Source organism: Suricata suricatta, chromosome 1, assembly GCF_006229205.1.
Source record: "Suricata suricatta isolate VVHF042 chromosome 1, meerkat_22Aug2017_6uvM2_HiC, whole genome shotgun sequence".
NCBI classification, from domain to species: Eukaryota; Metazoa; Chordata; class Mammalia; order Carnivora; family Herpestidae; genus Suricata; species Suricata suricatta.
Window position 1 is genome coordinate 176,600,966 of NC_043700.1, and position 22,614 is coordinate 176,623,579.

A 22,614-nucleotide genomic window follows, 5' to 3' on the forward strand; every position below is an offset into this window, starting at 1 on the left:
TTTAGAATATAAGATCTTAAACATAGCCAGAAAACAAGACTGCCTCAAAGAAATGAAAATTACATTGGCTTCCAAGAACAGAAATGGTATCTAGAAGATAGTAGAGTAAGGTTACAATAATAACTTTTAAAATACTGATAGAAAATAATTGCCAACTTAAAATTGTAAACTTAAAAATTCAGACAAAATAACTTTTTCAAATGAACAAAAAAAAAATTAGAGAACTTACCACCAGTAGATCATCACTAAAGGAATTTCTAAAAGCTTATTTCAAGAAAGAAAATAACTACAAATCGATAGCTAAAATGCAAAAAGAAATGATAAGCCAAAAAATAATATGGAAAAGAATAAATGTAAATAATCTTCAATGTCATAAACTGTAATAATGTATAGTATGTGAAGATAGAAGACAGAACTAAGTTTTTTAAGTGTATTTACTTTTGAGAGCCAGTGAAAGCATGAGTAGGGGAGGGGCAGAGAGAGAGAGAATCCCAAACAGGCTCTGCACTTCAGCACAGAGCCCAACATGGGGCTCACACTCATGAACTATGAGACCATGACCTGAATCAAAAGCAAGAGTCAGCTTAACTGACCGAGCCTCCCAGGTGCCCCAGAACTAAGGGGTGTATTTTGCTCCAAAGTTCTCTAAGATCCTTATGTTATCCAAGATTAAATGTCTGTCGGGGCGCCTGGGTGACTCAGTCGGTTAAGCGTCCGGCTTCAGCTCAGGTCATAATCTCATGGTTCGTGGGTTCGAGCCCCACATCGGGCTCTGTGCTGACAGCTAGCTCAGAGCCTGGAGCCTGCTTCAGATTCTGTATCTCCCTCTCTCTCTGACCCTCCCCTGCTCACGCTGTCTCTCTCTGTCTCTCAAAAACAAATAAAAGACAAAAAAAAGTTTAAAAAAAACGGTTAAATGTCTGTTAAAACAATTAGAATAATCACTAATAGAATTGAAATAAGTAACATAACTTCCAAATACATACTGATGAATGAATGGAATGAGTTATATTTTTTCTTTTTTTAATTTATTTAATTTATTTTTTATTTTTAATAGTTTATTGTCAAATTGGTTTCCATGTAACACCCAGTGCTCTTCCCCACAGGAATGAGTTATTTTTAAGTGTATCCTGAAGAAGGGAAGAAAGAATAAAATATGTAAAAATAGGACAAAAAATTACAAAATAAGATGCTAGGAAAACCCCAATAATCACCCAAAAGGTAGCCTAGACTTAATAGTTAGAAGATAAGGTTTTTCAGGATAAATAAATAAAACAGTAGTTGATTATATGCTGCTGATAAACAATATATTTAAACAATATACTTAAATCAATACGCTTAAACAATATACTTAAATCAAAATAGAACAAAGAAGGTTCAGTAGAAAATTGCTTAAAAATTTCCATCCAACATATAGAAAGTGTAGCTGTATTGATATGGAAGAAAGTAGACATTAAGCCAGAAGGGCATTGCTAGAAATAAAGAGTATCTCCCCATAAGAATAAAACTTTCAGTTTAGAAAAACCATATGGCAATTGTGGCCTTCCACAAGTTTTATAAGTGTCATAATATATAAATTAAAGTTTTCAATATTAAGAGGGCAAATTAAGAAAGCACCGTCCTAGTAACTGAGTTTAACACACATCTACAGTAATTGTTAAATCAAGTGAACAAATCATTAACGTTCAGTGAATATAAAGTTAGTTATACAAGATGAACACATTCTAGAGATCTGCTGTATACTATAGACCCCTGTAGCTAACAATATGGTGTTGTGCACTTAAAAACTTAAGAGGGTAGATCTCATGTTAAATGTTCTTACACACACACACACACACACACACACACACACACACACACAGAGCAAGGGAACACAACAATAAAAAAACAAAAAAATCTAATTAAAAAATGGGCCAAAAGCCTTAACAGACACTTCACCAAAGAAGATAAACAGATGGCGGCAAGTAAGTATTTGAAAATACTCCGCATCATGTGTCATCAAGAAAATGCAAATTAAAAACAATGATGAGATATTAGTACATGCTGGTTCTAGTTGCTGAAATCACAGATTAGACTTTTTTAAAAGAATTTTTTAATGTTTGTTTATTTCTGAGAGAGAAAGAGAGACAGAGTATGAAGTGGGGAGGGGCAGAGAGAGAGGGAGACAGAGAATCCTAAGCAGGCTCCAGGCTCTGAGCTGTCAGAACAGAGCCCAATGAAGGATTCAGACCCATGAACCATGAGATCATGACCTGAGCTGAAGTTGGACTCTCAACTGACTGAGCCACTCAGGTGCCCCTAAATGTGGTTCATAAGCTTTGATCTCTTTGCTGGCTCTTGCTTTCTCCAAACCACTGGCTTCACTGTCAATCTCTTTGTAAGATAGCTGCAATGGCTCTAATTTTCTCTCTCAGGTTCAAATCCAGCAGAAAAGGAAGAACCATTGTCTATGATCTCACTAACAAAATCTCTGGTATTGGTTCTGCTGGGTTTGAGTCTCTTGGGTTGAGTCACGTGCCTGTCCATCCCTGAACCACTCACTGTGACCGAAACAGGTAACGCTCTTACTTGCTAGATGTCTGCCACAGATGCCACCTCTGGGGTCAGTGGTGGTTATTGCTTGTTTCCTAAAGGGTATGTGCTGAGTTTAGGAGTGTTGTTTGCCCTAATCCCATTTAGAGTGCTATAACCAGGAAACTGGTCAATGGGATAGAATAGGGAATGATACGCAATATCCCTCAAAAGACTATTTAAATTCAAATGAACTATAGTTCAAATAGAACCTAATTACAATTCATTAATTAATTTATGGAAAGAGCATGCATTATAGCAGTTAAGGATTTGAGTTTTTTTTAATCAGACAGAACTGGGTCAAGTTGCAGATTTTCCCCATGTTACCTGCATAACCTCGTGATTTTCTACAATGTGGAAATTATATTTCTACCTCACTAGAGTGTTGTGAGGACCAAGTAATATATGCAAATTGAGTTCCTACAACATAGCAAATATGCAATAAATGTAAACTATCTTCATCATTTTTATAATCATCATAAACTTCATTTCCATCATCATCAACATCACCCTCATCACTATTGTCATGAACTGAATATTCACCAGGAATATATTTCTTTAGGAAGTAATTTTCAGAGTTTCTTTTAGGGCCAGCCATCAGGAAAAAAAAATCTTTCCTATATATTATATATTTTTTTGTATATTTTTATATTTTTCTAGTATGGTACTTACCACAGTACATTGTAATTGTGTTTACATGTCTATTGTCTCACCAAATTGCCTCATCTAGTTGAGATGTTCTTGTAGATAATATTTAACACATCATTGTATCCCCTAGTACAGTTTCTTGCACAAAATGGGAAGAAGGGGGTATTGTGGCTTAAAAAGGAATCCGTATTAGTTAGGAGCATACTATGTGTAAAACATTATGTGACATACATTGTATACATCATGCTATGTCTTCCTCATAAAAGCACCATTATAGGGCCAGCATTTTCTCATTAAATACTAGGATATCAAGTCATCTAATTTGGCTAAAATAAAACATCTCATAAATTTGAGACCCAAGATTAGAATTCTGGTCTGTCTGAATCTCAAAACTATTCATTTTCCCCCTACGCCAGCATTTCAAAAACTGCAGAATATGGTCTTTGGGATTCTTAAGATAAATTTTTCTAAGACCATACGATCTCTGTGATTTTTTTTGTTTGAGTTTCAATGATGATATTAAAAATAAATATGAAGATATTCTTGATTGCCTTATAACTCGGTCCTGGTATAATGTTTCAAGAGCTCACATTTGAGTTTGTTTTCAACAACATTGGTATCAAGGGAACAACTAAAGTGACAGCCTTTAACTTTTACTGCAGTGTTTTACAAACTGACATCAGTAGATGCCTGAGGATCATCACACTCTACCTGACAAATGCTGGTTGAATAAGAGAATGATTAAGTTCTCCTCAGAGAACCCATCTTCTTGTAGCAGAATTGGGACTTTCCCTTCCCCCATCTCTTCCTACTCATCAGTCACTGACAGGAGGGAGTCCTCAATTTCATTTCCTGTTCTACATTCCATGGCCATGATACTACAGGGGCTGGGGCAGAGATGGGGAAGAATCTGGGAGGCCCAGCACCAGGATGGGGGAAAAGGCATCATTCAGCCACGCATAAAGGTAAGGCCAGGTGGGAGCCCAAGTTTGGGCATCTTCAGTCAATGTAACCATTTTTTAAATTTTTTAAATGTTTATTTATTGATAGAGAGAGATGAGTGTGAGTGGGGCAGGGGCAGAGAGAGAGGAAGACACATAATCAGAAGCAGGGTCCAGGTTCTGAGCTGTCAGTACAAAGCCCAATGTGGGGATCAAACTCGTAAATCCTGAGACCGTGACCTGAGCTGAAGTCGGATTATCAACTGACTGAGCCCCTCAATGTAACCTTTAGAAACACATATCAACCTACTGGCCTCAGCTCTACCACCCTACAAATAAAATAATCCTTTAAAAGCCACAGGAATTAAGTGGCCCCACCTTTTTCTTCCTAACTCCATTTTTCTTGATAAAGGCAAAAGAGTTTGGAGACTTTCCAAGAAAAGATCCAACTGCCTACATAAAGTTATGGGCATTACAGTCATTTACTCCTATAGCTTTTCCCATTGTCCCTTAGTATTTCCTCATGTTTATACCCTCCTCCTCCACAGAGTGGGGACAGCTAACTTTGATTAGTGAGAGCCTAATATTCACAGGATTATTCTTTTACTGGAGGGTGTGGGTGCTGTGCAGATCGCTGCTTGTGTCTGGCATGGGCTCTTGCTCTCTTGCAACTATGGGGAGTGAGCTTTCCTCCTATGTTCTCTGTTCCCTTGAGATAAGTCCCCTGAAGGGGACCTGCCATCTCTCCTGCCTTTCTCTCTCATTCTCCGGTAACCATGTGTGAGTCCTGGAGTTCTTTCCGCAGGCTGGCCTTGTATCACTGGAGTCTGTTTTGCTGACCCAGCTCTCCTTGTAGGTCTTATTTTGAAATGAAAATAAAAAGTTTTCATTAGGCTTTAGCTCTAAGCTACTTTCTCGAACATATTTTATCAAGAACCTTGCAGTAGGAGGACAATTGGGCACCTGATTAGCCATTAGCAAAGCTAATATCTTGTCACATTTAGCTAGTGATCCTTGTGTGTATTCTCTATTTTTGTGACATGAAGGGAAGGAGGAATGATGAGTCTTAAGCCCAAAGCTAGATTGTAATCTGCAAAAACAGATTTTAAGGGATTCTTCCTAAGTCACGCTGTATCTTTTCTTAGATGCTGTACAGAGGCAAAGATACCAGGTGGCTAGCTTCTGTACACAAAAGTGGCCTGGAACTTTTGAGCAGGAACAAGATGAGGCTCATTATGACAAAAGTTTACCTAAAAAAATAAACTGTACTTAGGCTACGGAGATGAAACAGGAGGAATAACAATGATTTGTTGGGAAATATTTCACTCACTATCCACTTTGTTACCTCCTGTGATGAATTCTCTGGAGCTATTTGTAGATGAGGGGCACAGAGAGAGTTAGCAAACGTCAGAGGGAAATGTTGTTTTCACCAAGAGAATAAAAACAGCCACAGCCACATAAATCAAAATCTTTAAATATAACCTTCCAGAAAACTGAGCCTACTACAACTCACCAAACTGAGTACCAGGATTATCCGTGCTTTTAGAAAATCTAGTAATTTCAGTAATGTTTTGACCACACATTTGTAATATCACTATGTAGAAATAAATCCAGATATAAATATATTCTCTAAGTCAACCAGATATGTATAATTTTGTTTTAAGAACTAGTAAATGATTTGGCAAAATTAATGTGGTCACTGAAGTCATCCTGCAGAGAATGGAATTGGGAGTTCGATGAAAATGCTCTGACATCTAAATCCTATGAAGTCACAGTTTACCACAATAAATGCAAGAGATGTATTTTTAATAAACACTACTACATATAGTAATCAAGCTGAGGATATTTAGTGATTGTAGCCTCTCAAATATCCCCAATCAAGAATGGGTAGGAAGGAAGGAAGGAAGGAAGGAAGGAAGGAAGGAAGGAAGGAAGGAAGGGAGAAAGAGGCAAATTTTGGACAGTGATAGTCTGGAATTCCAATTACAGCTTTGCCTGATACTAGCTGAATATGCTTAGGACTTTGCGACCTGATCTTCAAAATGGGCTTCATCTTATCTATTTTATAAAATGGTTCCTGGGATTAAATGAGGTGACAAAATGCCTGTTGTATAATAGACATATAACAAAGTTTCATTTCTTTTATTTTTAACAGTACCTTCCTTAAATATTCTACCAGACTACAAAATCCTTGAGGAGTATACTTTCTAACTAAATTTTGTGATTTGTATGCAGTAGTTATTCAAGAAATACTTATTGAGTGGATTAAATATCTAGCGTAAGCCTAAGTTGATCCTACAAGGTTAACACATTTGAGGCACAGGCATGCTTTTCCAAGTGGTAAAGACCAATTGTAGAATTCTAGCTCCAGGGAGACTTACAGAGTTTCCTAAGAGAAAACAGAGCTAAGACTTCTCCATGGAACCATGTACAAGGTCATGGAATAAACTTGGTATAAAATCTTTATTTTACCTGAAAATTTTGGAGACAGAGGGTGTCACTTTATACTTCCCCAGAGGAAAACTTCCCTGTTCCTCTAACCTAGGGGTATTTGGGTGGAAATGCTTAAGAAATAATGATCAAAGCCAGATATCATATACCAGATATTTAGGAACCATACTGAGATTCATGATGCTTGGCTAGTACTTAATTTTTGAATTAGTTGCCAAGATTAAACAATCAAGAGAGTTCACATAAAAGTCTAGATTTGGCCTCTACCAGGAAAATTAGATCTGTTTAAATTTGGCCCACATCCTAGCATGACAACAACTCACTTATGCTGAAGGGTATTCCCTTCAAATAGAGAATGTGATTTCTTTCTTTGCTAGAGCACCTCCCCCTCTCCCAGCCTGATTCAGTAATCCATCCACCCTCTTAGCCTTTATGTGCCCTTGCAACTCTTAACCCGTGGAAGGAGAATCAAGCAGATAAGCTTTATTCTGTTAGGAAGCTATAGATTTCTAAAGGAAACTTATGAATGATGTATTTTTACTCGAATATGTCTTTGGGTTCATCTTATCTTGCTCGTATCACAGACTCATGGAGAGTCAGAGAGAGAAACTAAAAACTAAATGAGTTGGTATTAATTCTAAATGTACCTGGGGGCACAAAGAGCTCTGAATGGATACCATGTATCAACAACCTTTAATTAAAGGGGAAGAAGTTATCTCCTACTGCTGCCTGGAACACAACTTCTGCTACAGAACTTTCCAAAAGACTCCATAAATTTTCCCACAAATTTGCAATGGTGTCTGAGCAGTTCCCCTTCAGGAGAGGATAGAACAGGAAGAAATGGTGGCTGGGATATGTGCAGGTGCTTAAGAGAACATGCCAGACCCACCTTTGGGAAAGACACTGTACACACCAGGAGATGGAACCTGTTTAAAGGTGGATAGAAGACCATCCCCCACCTCCAATGAATACATCTCTGAACCGCACCAGGGGTCCAGCTGCAGCAGCTAGAGTCTCTGTTTAAGCCAATGTGAGTGACTGCTAAAGAAATGCAGGATACAAAGGAATGAATGATAATTTGCAGTCAAGCTACTAGAGTTTAATATTATTTTTGGACCTCTCTGCACCATTACTTTTAAATAAAATGGAGAGGAATGAGTGTTAATACAAGTGTAGAATTACACTACAAGTTCTATTTGTATGTAGTCCTGCCATTCAGGCAAAAAAAGGTAATAATGACTCAGAGATCAGATTGGCTCACTGGAGCACAGCAGTAGCAAAGAAAAGCCCCAAATGATTTACACAGAAGAAAGAAAAGAAAGGCAAGATTGGCTTTTTTACATTCAGCCGCATTTCCTTCACTTAGTCTTACTAGCAGCTATTAAAAAAATTCTTTTCACCAAAATATTTAATTCATGAATTAATTCATGAGGGATAAATGAAGACATTTTTAATTTCTTGTGAAACTAAGAATGTGAATTATTACTTTTCATTTTTTAGGATATTAATCAAAATTACTTTGAAGAAGGCTTCCATATTTCAAATACTCTATGATCTCCACTGTACCTTCCAGTCCTCGGCAATCTCTAGGCCCAGCCAACACTATCATCCAGAGGACATCCTTCATCACCAGATAAATGTGCAGATAAGCATTTGTTATTTCAACAAAAAATGTATTAGTGATTCATCCCACTGAGTTTTTAAAGCATTTCGATTCATTTTATAGAAGCTATAATTACACCAAAAACCATAACTAGCCTCCTCGTCCCCCCCAAAAAAACCTTAGGAAAAAACAATTGGTTCTTCATAAAGTAATACTCCAACGGGAGTTAGAGCTGTGGTGCTAAGGGTGGTGGTCAGTATGTTCCAGAGGGAGATTGGAGACATTGGTTGGCAAATTGACCAGATTGAGACATGTTTGAGATAGCCTTTTCGGTGTGACCTTACCTAATATACAGAATAAATGGTGATGAGATAATACAGCAGTGGTTAGAATTCCTTGTTCGCTAGTAATGCCCGGTGGCTAGAAATAGCTGCAATGGAGTGGCATCTTCTTTTGTATTTGTTGAGTGTGAACCTGGGAGTGAAAGGTATGGAACTCTGAAAGCAAAGGGTCTTGGCTGTCTCTGAAGTAACACATCGCACCTGTTAACACCCAAAATCTTACGAACTCTCTGGGTACAAATCTACCTTGTATCACAAGCCATACACATGCCAGTATGCTTGACGTGAGAGGAGTCGACTGCCCTTTGCCCATCCCTCTCTCATCCCACCCATACTGTCTCTTCATGCGTAAGAGCATTTGGCCACATGGCCAAGGGACCACTTTGTCACCTTCAGGACACATCCCTTTTCTGGCCAGAAATAAGCATAATGAGCACTCACTATTAATGAATTGCATGCAGATTCAACATTATCCTGGGAATATCTGATTTCATATTACAAAGTTCTGGGACCCTACATTGACTGAATAAGACCTAACCAAGACCTCTGTATTTGGCAGATTGAAAGAAGCCAGAGGGGATCTTTAAACCAGTGGAAATTTTCAGAGTAAGATGAGTAAGTCAGTAAGTGTAAAGAAAGAAAAATGAAAGAGCTATGCTCTGTTGTAAATAAGGCTGACAGATGTGGCAGTCCCTTTCCAGTACCGAACAGGTAGATGTTCATCATGGCAACTTTGGAGAATTATCTGTCTGCAGCATGTTTTCATTATTTAATACAAATCAAAGTTAATTTTTAGATGATCAGGGACGTCTTTTTCACAAGGAGTAGAAATCATATTTCTGTATAAAACAAAACCCATACAATGATTATTAGGTTGTAATATTAATTTTGAATTCTTGAGGCATCTATAGTTCTCCATGATTCTACTACTGATAATAGCAATTACCCCGGACTAAACTTTTAAATCGTGAAGGCATCCTGCTGAGCTCTCCATATACTTTTCATTTTTAATCCTCCTAACATCTGCTACTCACTTAGACATTATTCTCATTATACTGATGAGGAAACTGAGGCTCTGAGAAGTTAAATAACCTACCCAAAACACAACAGTTAATGAATAACAAAGCCAGCTTTATTTGACATGACACCGAAGGATATGTTTTTCCTTTGTGCTCTGCTCTTTCTGCACGGATATTCTCCAGGAACTCATTGCAGGCATTTGTGGAATATTCTGAAATGTCCTGTGTATAGATAAAAGAGGAGCAAGTGCTACAGAACTGTGGGGACAGTATAAGATGATTTGACTTTTAAGGCAGCAATGCTATGGTACAGCAAGCTTTTCAATTCATACTTGTTAGTATTTCCATGTAATAGCTTTTATAACACTACTCTGTTGAGAAGGCAGATAAAAAGGGCCCCGTTTTTGTGTATGTAGAGTAAAATAAAATGCCGTGGAGTTGAGTGGATATAACACAGAAGAGGCGTGCTGCACTATTAAACGCTGGACTTGGTGATTAAACAAAATGAATCCCTTTTTTTTTTTCCCTCTGCCTTTATAAACTAGTGATCAAACCGGTAACCTGATAAACTGGAAATCCCCACTCTCCATCCTTTCTCTTTAAAAGCAGGAAAAAAGAAGGAAAACAAACAGTCTTTATAAATAAATTAAAATTCTAACTAAAAAGCTAATTATAAGTGTATTTGTTTTGTTGGAGGTAAGGCACATCTATTATCATAAAGATAATTAACTCAGTCTGACAGATCTAATAAAAGGACAAGTTTAGCACTGGCTTAGCCGGAAGCCGAAGGCAAGCAATTTTTATAATTACTAGTTATTGTAACTGGGCTCAGAGAAAATGGTCTGTGATATTTAAACAGTAATGTTAATTTGCATTTAGACCTGCCCTTTTTTTCCCCCCAATGAAAGGATAAGTAAAAGACTGGATTAAGTACAAGAACCTCAATAACTAAAATATTATTTTTAAACATATAAAAGCATTGAGAATGAAACCCTCTTCGTCTCTAAACTCAAAAATCTCTCTGAACAGATAATGAATGTGCTTACAAGGTAAATGTTTTCACAATTATCAAACAATTAAATAACTTAGCCCAACCTTCTAATGCAGAAGAGGGATCTTTCCAATCTTCAATGATGGGGCAAAACCATTGTGCTGTGACCCTCTTACATTCTATGCATTTATAGATATGCGTTGTCATGCCTACCATTGGCTTGCTCTTGAAGTGAGGACATTAAAAAATAATAATTACATACAGAGCATTGCAAATAGGCCAGGGAGAATACTGACTTTGTAAGCAATTACTTGCAGTGTTCGATGAGGAAATAAAAAGACAGGTATCATGGTAAGGAGTTGAATGAATTCCACTGTTAACAGGCAGCTGCCCTTAACCGAAGATTGTCTCAACATTTCACACTGAACTCCTTCCTGGAGCAAAACAAATCAACCTTTTTAAGAGTGGAAGTTACTCTTTAACTGCTCCTATAATAAAGGCTGTAGAAATAAGTAATAACCAGTGTCAGAAAATAAGTTCATAACACTAAGAAAAGCACTTTAAGGTAAAATACCTGTTAGTCAAGGACACATTTTATTATGTTCTACAAATATGGTGATAGAATCAGCCCATTACATTTGGTAAATATGTTGTATAATTTCTCCATAGAATGCCCTGTCCGTGCTTCCATTAATATTTAACCCATCAGCTTAACTAGTTGTATGACCAATACTTTTTTTTTTTAATGATGACAAATTATATGACAAATGGTCTTTTCCCCTGAATTCTCTGGGGATGAGTGGCTTCCGGTTTATTTCTTCACATTCTCCTTGGCTTTCCTTCATTTAAAACACTTTTTTTTTCCCTTCAGTTTTCTGAGATGTTATAATTGGGAGTGCAAGGTTGACATACTGTCTTTTTCTTACCTTTGCACTTAGGAATTATACTTTTTAATGAGGGCAAAAGAGTAAAAAGTCAATCCTGTAAAGTAGGACACCTCTGTTCCAACATTAGCATAGGGATATTCTTCTCCATCTGCATTTCCATTGATTTCTCCAGTGGCCCCCACGTTTAACACCTACGCCTCTAGCCTGATATATTTACTATATCATATTCTTGTTACATGCCTTCATCATGCATTTTCAACTAATACTTATTAATGTTACAGACTTGGAGATAGATGCCCAATAAAAGGAAAATAGAGGAAAAGAAAATGTGAGATAAAGTTTCTCAAGGTGCTCTAGTCTATGCTTTGAAACCAACATAAAATCAGGCACTCATAGCACAAAGTGGGAAGTGAAATTTGGCGTAAGAATACGGAGTTACGGGGAAAGTGGGACTCTAAACAAAATTTACAAGCAGAGAGTTGATCTAGTTGAAAGAATTCTAAGAGGTAAATAGAACCAAGGTATTTCCTGGATGGTGAACCCATGGATGGGAAGGGACATGCTAGACACACTTGTAAAGACCATGAGGCAAAAGAGAATGGAATTATTCATAGACATCTTGCCAATGTCTATTTATTCTTCAAGATTTAGCTTTGTCCAACTCTACTTGACTCATATTAACAATTAGACAGATAACCTGAGGTATTTTATATATTTGTAGGCTTCTCTGCCTTTTTTTTTCCTTTGATTCTAAGTGCTTAAAAATCAAGGACCATATCCATTTTTCAATGACAGAACAAAACTCTACAAACACCGACAAGCTGTTGAGTGCCTGGTACTGAGATAGTAGGGTAATAGAAATTTAAAGTATTGAAACATTCCGTGCCACAGAGAGGGTACTTCTTCAGGCAAGCAGTTCATGTTTTCATCAACCTCCACATTGCCCAGCGTGGTAGGTTCAAAGCATCAGAAATGAAGACTTAAGCTTTCATGGTAGAAGGTTGTTAGGTGTTCAGACTCATGGGTTTTCAAGTCATTTCCCTTTATCCAGATGTCTGTGCAGTGGACAAACTGGAATTGATTCTACATTTTTTCAAGGTCCTATTCCAGGTCATTGCTGAGAATGTACCAATGGCAATGAAGCTTGAAAGATGGGGAAAAATTTGACAGAATGGGTCTCCAACCTTTCTCCACATATGGGTGGGCAGAGCACATGCTTCATTTCTTATGATTGCCAGGGTCACAGTGTAAAGGCAGGGGTCATCTGCCTGAAATTGAAACCAAATTGACTATTATTTATACAGTCCCAGGTAGGAGTCTGTAGCTTTGTGGGATAGGGGAGAGTTGTTCAGAGATGAAGGGTGGAAAATCAACACTAAATGTCCGCATCCTTGTCTTGCAAGGACAGTGTAATAAAGAACAAATGAAGTAAAAAAACATGGAGTAGGTAGGAAGTCTCAGTTAGCAGAACATGTCACTGAAGAGAAGCAGCTAGGATCCTTCATTTTGCAAAAAGTAAAGACTGTGTTGTAGGTGCAGTGGAACATCAGATTGCTTCCAGACAGGGTGTGGCTCTTGGAGGTGAGCTTGTCTCCTTACTTGAGAGCGGAAGGATCCGCAAGGACAGAAGATAAAGGCTCAGAGAGGCAGAGGAACAAAGAGATAAATTGCACACAGGTTCTGACTTCAAATAATTATGCTTTTTTTCCTTCTTATTCTCTTTCTCTCTCTCTTTTCTCTCTTTTGTCATTGACTCCGCAATGTAACCCTTGAATGAGACCTTAAACACCAAGTCAGGAAAACAATATGACTTAAAATGACTTAAAAATCTTCTCTCATAATTTCCTGTTAGAAATTCATCTGTGAGTGTATTGGCTGGGAGGAGGATTCTGGAAGGGCATGAGCCTTCCTGAAATTTTACTGAAGCCAGTTCATCCTCATTTTCACTGCAGTATAATTGGCGAGACTCTCAGGAAAGAGGTTTGATTGTTTTAACTGTGATTCATTAGTGGAATCAGTCACAAGAGGTAGGGCAGCGCTGCCTACTTTAAGTGTTATACAAAGGCTGCGCATTTTTATTATTATCCATAATTTTTCACACAACAGGCCAGTTACACAAAGCTCCTCAGAATTAGTGTGCAATTTCTCCTCGGCTTCTAATGCAGGTCAACTTGTAGGTCTTAAAAGATTGACTCTGGCCCTTTAAAAACACTCTGTGTTGTGGTGCATAATTAATCACAGCAACAGAAGCAAAATATATTGTTTCCTTGCTGAGAATAGCATGTTTTCTTTGCTTATGAATTGATCCCCTAAACATTCCTCATGGGAATATATTTTTCCCTTCTAATACAAACCGGCTTTAAACTACAGATGTGCTAATCTATCTGTAGGAAGTTCCAGGGCTCATTGATTTGTGGGATGCAAAGGTATTCATCTATTTTAGATGGAAAGCTGAAAGAAGGGACAATTAATTAAGTCATCTTGCAGTTATTTTTCAAAACTATAATACAAGCAGTGACGGGAAAACCCCCCAAGGCTTTAGAGTTTGAATTTGGTTTGAATAAGCATCTTGAACTTTTTGCAAATTGGGTATATTTGAGGAAAAATAAAAATACTGTGTTTTGCACTAGGGAATGTGCACACTGTACATCTCACCCAGGACGTTCACATTCAGCCTTCAGTCTGAGGAGCATGTGAGATGATGTGAATCTTGTTGCACGTCTGTGGGTATATGATCCCCCTCGTAAGACCACAAGGGTCTTTAGAAAGAGACTGCCTCATGCACCGCTCTTCACATCGCTCAGTGCGTGGTTCAATACTTGCCATTGCATGCAAGTTACCCATTCATTACATCTTCAATAAGACATGCATTTATTTATTCACTTATAACCAAACACTAATTGAACATCTACTAATTCAGAGAGCTCACAATTAGCAGAGACCATCATTCTTCAGGGCTAAGCAAATACTACTTCTCTTCTCTTCTGTTTTTTTTTTTTTAAGCCAATAAACTTTGAGAAGAAACATTACCGTAAATACGTAATCTGCACCATGCCCCAAATCCTTTTGGAAGTGGTCAGGATATAAATACAAGACAAAGGAGAGTGTTTATACAATTATCTATGATATATTCAACTTGACTACTTTACATTGAGCAACTATAAAGTGCAAAGGGCAAAGCTAAGTCTGTTGGTAGCATATCTATTAGAGACTTAAAAATAGTAGCAAGAAATATCTTTAAAATATGCAGATTTAATTATGTCCATTAAGCAGATTGGAAACTTTCAGTGAGGTCTCAAATTGTCGACATGGCTGAGGTGGACTCCACATCCTAGACCCCTCTCTTTGGCCTCCTATCTTCATTTCCCCATTATCCCTCTATTCTCCAGGCATTCTGAGTGCACCCCAGTTCCCTGAGGGGCCAAGTTCTATCACACCTCTGAACTTTTACATATACTGTTAGTTTGCCTGGAACTTCGTCCTCTTCCAGTCTATACACTAGCTATTCCCAATCTAACCTTCAGGACTTCGTTTACATTTTTCTGCATTTCTCTAAACCTTTCCTTATTTCTAGATCTGAGTTCATATGTTTGGAGTCCAGAACATCATTTACTTCTATATCTTAATACCCAGTTCATATGAATTTTTGTTTAGGGTATGCCTTCTCTGATGGCTTGTGAGTTCAATGAAGGCAGAATCATGTCCCTAGCAACTAGGATAGAGCCTAATACTTAAGATGCAAATAGCAAATTTTTGTTGTATGAGTAAAGAATCATGTATTCTATTGCCAAATTTCAACAGTATTCTATAATAAAATATATTTAACATTACAAATTCATTTGAAAGTTTATTTTATTTAAAAAATGCTTTAAAATTTCTCAGTGACAATAGTTAATGTTTTGAATGGAAGGAGTCATTTTGCTGCAGACAGTGTGAAATAATAAAAGAGAAACTTCTGCCTAAGTGAAAGATAAACATTTTATATTATTTTGCTCATCAATGTAAAGTATGTCAAATATGAAGTTATTTCTAATATCTCAACTCTCTCAGCACCATCTCAAAGAACAGAAGAAAAAATATTGTCTTGCCTTTACCAAATATCAGAAAAGATGTAGTTATTTTCTGTTACTATTTTCAGATAACAGTTGGTAGGTAGTTTAAAATATCAGTTGGTGTAAAAATGTGCTTTTTGCTTAGGTTATCATAGTGGGAAGGGCAGAAAGATATACAATGCACTCAGCAGTAAAGACCTGTATTCAAACACGGTCTTTTTCATTTTCAAATTATGGGCAAATCATTCAAATTCTCAGTGCCTCTCTTTTTCTCATTTAAAAAATGGGAATAATATAATGTATTTCAAAAGACTCATCCAACCAATTTTCATTTAACAATTACTCTAATTTTAGGTACTATTTCAGATTCTTTAAATAAATCAGATACAAATCAAAAAATCAAAATCCCACCACTTTATAGAATTTCTAGTATAGGGACTGTTCAGGGAAGTACTTTCTAAATGGTAAAATACTACAAAAATGCCAGTCCTTTTTGTTTTATTGTTTTTGTTTTGTTTTGTTTTTTACCAACTTTGTTAACTTTCATTCCTGATTCTTGTGACCTTAAAATTTTAGTTCTATGAGTAAAGAAATTGCACTTGGGATGTTTAATGATAACATTGCCCTCCTCATGCCTGGAGACACTAACTCCATCACCAAATAATATCTCTGATTGTCAAAGACACAGAAAGCCTGAGATGAGCCACTTTTAATTGGTGTATATTTGTGGAACATTCAGAGTGATTTAACGTTAGCACAGACTAGTGGTATGCTTTTAGTTGTTACGTTCTCGGTCCATGTCCACTGTCAATGACTTCTGCCTCCACTTATTCAAATATTCTCCGAGTTTGAGATTCTGTCAATTCATGGCAAAATCAAAAGAAAGCAAGTTATATAGCACAATAAAGTAAGCAAGACAATTCAAGTCTGGAGCACCCTATTTTTATTTTCAGAAATGTAAAGTATTTTCAAAAACAGTGCATTATATTATCAAAGATCAAGGGCTCTTGACCTTTCTAGGTTCAAATCCTAGGCGTGCTACATGGTGTGCAAGTTATTTGCTTCCTCAGACCTCATTTTCTTCATTTGCAAAAAGAAGCTGGAAAATAGAGTAGGATATGCTAGAAAAATTAGTTGTTTTATTGTTGTTGTTGTTGTTGTTGTTATTATTATTATTGATAATCTTTCAGTACAAAACATTCTCAAGGTATATGTGGTATTCAGAATATGCTATGAAATTCAGGAGTCTTACAGGGCAAGGGTCCAGTCAGAGTCCGTTGAATGGTCAGTTAGTCTCCCTACCTCATGTGAATTATTGTCTACGGTTTTTATTAAATCAAACTTACAAAAAGGGCTCCTTGCTTCTGAGGGGTGGCTCTAACTTGTGCCAGCAGCAGATCATAATCAAGTGTAGATACTCCAAAGAGACCACTAAAAAACAAAAGTCTCAAAATGTCCCCAAATGAGCAATCATGGCTGTATATGGAACCCTAATAGCTTTTTTTTTTCATAGTTCAGACTCTTTTATTTCTACATTTACAGAATTCAAAGGTTAGAAAGGGTTGAGGAAAAAGAAGAGAGAATAGAGATATTTTGCTGTTTTTTTTAATTTTTTTAATGTTTTATTTCTTTTGATACGGAGAGAGACAGAGCATGAGAGTGGGAGGGGCAGAGAGAGAAGGAGACACAGAACCTGAAGCAGGCTCCAGGCTCTGAGCTAGCTGTCAGCATAGAGCTTGATGTGGGGCTGGAACCCACGAACGTGAGATCTGACCTGAGCCGAAGCCTGAGGCTTAACCGACTGAGCCACCCAGGCGCCTCTTTTGCTCTTATAAAATTAGTTTTTATTATGAAAGTAATATGTACTCATTATAACTTGCAAAACAATGCAAAAATGTGTAAATAGAATAACCACTCTCTTCAACATCCCACCAACTAGTCGTCTTTCCTATTTCCCTGAGATGAGCATTCCCTAAGATGGGGTGTATTCTTCCATTCCTGTCCCTGAATCCATACAAAAGCTTCTACACACTTTTGTATATGAGACTGCTTGTTGCCATTGCTTATAATTCACATGGGGATCATTAGATGATAGATAGATAGATAGATAGATAGATAGATAGATAGATAGATAGATATAACACTGAAGTTTTCTTTTCTCTTAATACTCTTATTGATGTCTGCTCACATCAGAAAATATGGAATGCATGTAACTCTTAATAAATGCAAAAATATTTCATAGTGTGGGGTCTACCATGTAGGAGGCGGATGCAAGATGGCGCCTTGGCACCGTGCTGGAGCACATGGCGAGGTAGGCCTCTAGTGCTCCCTCCCCCAGGCCAGATACGCGATGAGTGAGCGACCAATGCGAGGTAATGGAATGGGTCAGCCCTGCCTCTGCCAGCCTATCATGAGCTGCCGCGCAGCCTGGGCGGCAGGTATATATGGGGGAGCAAGCAGCTGGGAGGGGGAAGAAGAAGAAAGAAGTGGACAATAAAACTCTCTGTAACGAATCACGGTGTCATCAGTTCTTCAAACTGCGGGCAGTTTGAGCCCCGGTGTCATCAGTTCTTCAAACTGCGGGCAGTTTGAGCGGCTCCGGCACTACCATAAGTAACACTTCTCTGTTGATGAATTTGAACACCTCTCTATTGAATTTGCAGGTTGTTTCTAGGCTTTTATATTTCTATTTTACTGTTTTGCCAGTATACTATGGGGTTTGCCAGTAAACCCCATGTTCATGCATATATACTAATGATTGTATTCCTATGGCATAAATTCCTCAAAAAGAGATGCAAGGCCTAAGAATATGTTTCTTTCTATTGTAAAAGATAACAGAAGATTATTCACCCCCAAAAATCAGTAACAAGTCATGCTCCAGCCAGAAATATACGAGTGTTTGCCTATGTGCTCATGAGTTTTGGCCAATGAAACACACACAGCATCACATGGTTAATTTAATTTGTATTGTCTTGACTGCTAGAGAGTTTATTTTTTTCCATAAGTTTCTTTTACCATTTGTATATGATCTTTTTAAAATTTACCTAATTGGATACTCTGCATGTTTTGAAGGTATTTTTAGAGGTAATTCCAGAGTTACATAAGAGTTGCAAAGATAGCACAGACAGTTGCGGTATGTATATCCTTCATGCAGCTTCTGCTAACATCTTACAATGATCAGAACTAATGTTCATACAATACTATTAGCTGGAATAAGATCTTATTTGTATTTTATCAATTTTTCCACTAGTGTGGTTTTTCTATCCAAGATTCCACATGGTACTTAGTTATCACATTCTTAGTCCTCTCTAGTCAGTGACAATTCCAAAGTCTTTCCATAACCTTGACACATTAAAGAATATGGTCATTTATTTTCTACAATGCCCCTCAATTTGGTTTTATCTGAGAATTTTTTGTGATTTGAGATTTTGTATTTTGGGGAATAATATCAAGGAAGTGATATCTCCTTCTAAGTGCATCATTTCAGAGGGTATGTGGTGTTGATAGTTGTGAGTCACTGTTACCATTGTTTATTTATTTAAGGTTGTATCTGTTAGGATTACTAAGTTACTATTTTTTTTTCTTTCTAAGCACTAAATAGTTCGAGGTAGTTAACTGGAGACAATGCAAATATCCTAATTTTGCTACCAATTTTAGGAATCACTGAGAATAATCCTTTTGTCAATTACTATTGTGCTATAATCATAATTTTCTTTCTCTCGTCTCTTCAACATTTACTAATGGTAATTATTCCGTAAGGAAGAGTTGTTCCTCCCCCTTATCCATTTTTTATTCATTTATTTATATCAGTATGGAGTCTTCAATTATTATTTTATCCTTTTTTATTTTAATCCAATTCTATCATTTATTTGTTGTTCAAATTGTTGTAACTTTGGACGCTCAAAGTCCTTTCAGGTTGTCTCATATCCCTTTTGACATGTCGACCTATTTTTAAATACTCCAAGACACTAAGCATATCTTGTATTTTTCCTATTTTACCCCTATAATCTATCAGTATTCTGAGAGCCCTGTTTTTTTTTTAATTGGAGAATGACATTTAGAAACCAATACATGAGCAGTAGGTGTACTCACTTTCAGTCTCTCAGTAGATAGAACTAGAATGTATATGTGTATACATATTACCACAGGCATACACACAAACATTATTTATTTCCAATCTGTATACATATTTATCAAAAAAGTATGTCCTTAGTGATTTAGTTTATTCCAACCCAGTATCATAGAGCTCATTCTAACCTTTCTCATTTTATTAATTGTATTTTATTCTTCCAACTGTGAATGTGTTTCTCATTATCTACAATGTATTTGCTCAATTGTTCAACCCTAATTTACAAATAAAGTCGTTTCATACATGTTTATCTATATCCTTGTAAGAGACAAATTTGCAAATGGAAGTACGGTGTTTGTATACAATTATTTTTGTCTTTAGTTCTTTAGTATCCACTCAAAACTTTATTACCAGCATCCTTAGGTCAGGTCTGTCCCCCACCCCCAAACCCTTCAGTGTGATGATGTATTCATATGTAATACAATTAGATCTTCTTGTTTCCATCTGCATTTTATCTCTCCTCCACATACTGGCTGAATATTTTATAATTATATGGAATAAAATTCATTCTTGGTTGATACAGTTTGATGGGTTTTGACAAAGTTATAAAGCATATAACCAGCACCACACCTCCAGAAAGAACAATTTTGTCACTTTCAAAATTCCCTCATGATGGCCCTTTCTATTTGGAAAATCATGTCATCTGTAAACAAAGACGGTTCTATATATGCCTTCCCCATCTGCATATTTTTTTGTTGTCTTATTGCATTAGCTAGGACTTCCATTACGTTGCTGAGTAGGAAAGGTGAAAAAGATGATAAAATATCTGTATTATCACCATTAAGCATGATTGTTAGCTGTAGGTTTTTTCTAAGTGTTCTTTATCAAGTTAAAAAAGGGCTACTCTATTCTTAGTTTGCTGAAAGTTTTTTTGAATAGATCCAGATCCTGTTGACTACTTATTTGTGATGGATTACATTAATTTTCAAATGTTGAGCCAGCCTTGTATACATAAAATAATCCCACTTGCTTGTTATGTATAATTATTTTTATATTTTGTTTTTGGAATCTATTTGATAATATTTTATGAGCATTTTTTAATCTATACTTATGAGAGAATTGATCTGTAGCTTCCCTTTCTTGTTATGTCTTTCTCAGATTTTTATATTAGGGCAATGCTGGTCTCATAGACCGGAAGTAACCCCTCTGCTTGCCTAGTGAAAGAGGTTGTGGAGATCTGGTAAAACATCTTTGTTAAATGCTGGTTGAACTCACCAGTAAGCCTATTTGATCTTGCCCATTCTGTTTTGGAAGATTTTAATTATTGATTCAATAAGTTTAATAGATTCATACCTATTCAGATGACATATTTCTTCTTCTGTAAGTTTTGGTAGATACTATCTTTAAGGAAATTGACCGATTTTAAAATTTTATTTATTTATTTATTTTATTTTATTTTATTTTATTTTATTTTATTTTATTTTATTTTATTTTATTTTTGAGAGAGAGAGAGAGAGACAATGTGAGCAGAGGAGGGTCAGAGAGAGAGGGAGACACAGAATCCGAAGCAGGCTCCAGGCTTTGAGCTAGCTGTCAGCACAGAGCCCAAAGTGGGGCTCGAACCCACAAACTGTGAGATCATGACTGAGCCAAAGCCAGACACTCAACTGACTGAGCCACTCAGGCACCCCTGACCCATTTTATTTAAGCATCTAAGTTATCAAATTTGTGGGTACAAAGTTTTTCACAATATTCTTTTATTCTTCTTTTAATGTCTATTGGATCAGTAGTGGTAGCCCTTATTTATTTTATTATTTATTTTTGAGAGAGAAAGAGAGCACAAGTGGGGGAGAGGGAGACACAGAATCCAAAGCAGGCTCCAGGCTCTGAGCTGTCAGGCTCTGTGCTGACAGCTCAGAGCCTGACATGGGACTCAAACTCACAAACCATGAGATTATGGCCTGAGCTGACGTCAGCTTCTTAACCAACTGAGCCACCCAGGCACCCCTCATTTCTGACATTAGTAACTTGTGCTATTTCTCTCTTTTTTTTTTTTAGCTATCATAGCTAGAGGTTTATCAATTCTATCATCTCTTCAAAGAACCAACTTTTGTTTTCATTGATTTTTCTCTATCAATTTCCTGTTTTCAATTTCATTGATTTCTACTCTGATTTTTATTATTTATTTTCTTCTGCTTACTTTGAACTTAATTTGATCTTTTTATTTCTTAATTTTTGCTCTGTTATTATGCTCTTAGTTCCCTAAGGTAGAAGCTCATATAATTGATCTTAGATATTTCTTATTTTCTAATATACATATTCAAAGCTATAAATTCCCTTCTAAACACTGCTTTTGCTGCATCCAATGAAACTTGGTATAATGCATATTAATTTATTTTTAGTTTAGAATAATTTAAAATTGGGGCACCTAGGTGTCTCAGTTGGTTGTGTCCGATTCATAATATGGTCCTGGGATCAAGCCCTGTGTTAGGCTCCATGCTGAGTGCAAATCCTGCTTAAGACTCTTTCCCTCCTCTTCCTCTGTCTTTTTCCAACTTGTTCTCTCTCTTTCTGTCTGTCTCTCTCTCAATAAATAAATAAATAAATAATAGAATATTTTAAAATTTCTTCTTAGATTTCTTCTTTGACATTGTGTTATTTAATCTCCAGACAGGTGCTTTACAGCTATCTTTATGTTACTGATTTTCACTTTAAGACCATTGTTTTCTGAAAGTATACTATGCATGCTTCCCATCCTTTTAAATTTCTTAAGATGTGTTTTATGACACAGAATATTGTATATCTTGGTGAATGTTTCATGTGAGCTTAAGAAGAATGTGTACTCTGCCCTTGTTAAATAATTTTTTCTATAAACATCAGTTAGATCTAGTTGATTGATGGGGCTGTTCAGTTCAACTATGTCCTTACTGATTTCATGCCTGCTGTATTTGTCAAATTACTTGAAGAGGGATGTTGAAATTTCCAACTATAAGAGTTGATTTTTCTATTTCTCCTTGCATTTCTATCTAGTTTCTGTCTGT